The following is a 2228-nucleotide window of genomic DNA, read 5'->3' as shown; positions in this document are numbered from 1 at the left end:
GATAACAAGGAGGTGAGAGCTCAGGGCACCTGGGTGAATGATGGGACCAACAGTTTCTGTATTCGATAAGGATGAAAGAAGAAACGGAGGAATGGCTGAGCAAGACATTGGATGAATTGGAACTTATGACAAGTCACAAGGTATTTTTCCACACCACGAGCTGCTGGACAATTTACCCATTGATAACAGCTGACCACTATTAATCTCACCATCATTCCAATAAAACCACTACACTAATAGCCGAGAGAGTGAATATAGAGTTCAGAGAATTCAGAGGCAGGGAATTCGGTGCAGAGGGGAAAGAGGTGCATTTTGCTTTTTTTTTGGTTGACAGTTTGTAAAGCTTTTTTCACAGGATAAATTGATGCCTAGTGGCTAGCACTGCTGCCTCTCAGCGCCAGTGACCTGGGTTCCACTCCAGCTTTGAGTGACTGTGTGGAGTTCACATGTTCTCCCTGTGTCTGTGTGTGTTTCTGCTGGGTGCTCCGGTTTCCTCCCACAGTCCAAAGATGTGCAGGTTAGGTAGATTTGCCATAGGAAATTGTCCTGTAGTGTCCATGCAAGGGTATGGGGATAGGGTGGGGGGTGGAGGGGTGAGACTGGAAGGGTGCTCTCTGGAGGGTCAGTGCGGACTCAATGGGCCAAATGGCCTCTTTCTGTAAGGATTGTATGATTTTATCAGGGCTCCAGCGCAAAAGAAACAGTGACCTCACAGGAAAACAGCAATTGACTGGTATATCTACTATTTTGACAATGGTAGGTTACTTTCAGATTGAAGGTCAGAAGGAAATATTTACAGGTTACAAACTAAAAGACCAGTAAGAATTTTTTTTAAAAATCAAATTAAGAATTAAGTAAGCAAAATAGAGCTGCAGGGCCAGGTGATGTGTTGTGCCTGCATGACGTGGGAGCTGGTGTACCACATTTGTGGTTTGTAATGGCCACATCTGTAGCAATTGTTAGTTCCTTAAGGAATGCCAGCTCAGAGTTAACACAGTGTGGAGCTGGAGGAACACAGCGTGGAGCTGGAGGAACACAGCAGGCCAGGCAGCATCAGAGCAGCAGGAAAGCTGACTTTTCGGGTCAGGACTCTTCTTCAGAAAAGGGTCTGAAGAAGGGTCCCGACCCGAAACATCAGCTTGCCTGCTGTGTTCCTCTGGCTCCATACTGTGTTATCTCTGACTCCAGCATTGGCAGTTCTTACTCTCTCTGAGCCAGCTCAGAGTTGATGAGCTAGAGTTTGAGCTTCAAACAGAGTGACACATCAGGGAGGGGGAGAGTTACTTAGACACTGTTTTAGGACACAGTCATACTCCTTAGATTAACCACCTCAAACTTGGTCAGTGGTCATGGACAGGATGGTATGGTAAGCAGATGGAGGAGTCCAGGAGGTAGTGCCGAAAGAGACTCAGCCCTTGAGTTTGTCTAGCAGGTTTGAGATTCTTGCTGCCTGTGTGGTTGAGAGTGTAGGCTGTAGGGAGGATGAGCAAACTGACTATAGCACCACGGTACAGAGATACATGTTCAAAACCCTATTCTGAAGAAAGGTCACTGGACCCAAAACAATAGCTCTGCTTTTTCTCCACAGATGCTGCCAGACCTCCTGAGATGTTCCAACAATTTCAGTGTTTGACTCTGATTTCCAATATCCGCGGTTCTTCGGCTATTTTTTTGGAAATAGATATGTTCTTGATTAGCAAAGGGATCAAAGGTTACAGGGGGAAGGCAGGAGAATTGGTTTGAGAAATATTTCAGCCATGATCGAATGATGGAGGAGATTCAATGGGCCAAATGGCCTATTTCTGCTCCTACATCTTATGGTGTTATTGTTGGGGCAGCCCCAGATGGCACAATATGGCCACCCGTTGGCGTAAATATGGTTGCAGTATAGAATTAGCTTACCTGATCCAGCATTAAAGTGAGGTCATACTTTAGCACAATGGTAACTCAAGATAACAGCATCCATTTTGAACAAAGCACCTTACAAATTAATATTTGGGGAGTTCTGTACAAATAACAGCTGCAAATGTCTGTAAGAGACAGTTTGAGAGATATGTCTAAGAACAGCCAGCCTGAAGTTTGTAGCAAAAGAAATGTAGGATCCCACAACAGTAGAGACAAATAATAACGGCAGGATTATGCCTTATAAAAACCTAGTAGATCAGACAAGTTCATTGAGCTGTGGAAGTAATTGAATTTTAGTCTTATTAATGAAAAATATGTTGTCT

The sequence above is a fragment of the Rhincodon typus genome, chromosome 9, assembly GCF_021869965.1.
Source record: "Rhincodon typus isolate 14 chromosome 9, sRhiTyp1.1, whole genome shotgun sequence".
NCBI lineage: Eukaryota > Metazoa > Chordata > Chondrichthyes > Orectolobiformes > Rhincodontidae > Rhincodon > Rhincodon typus.
Note: the sequence above shows the minus strand (reverse complement) of the source record.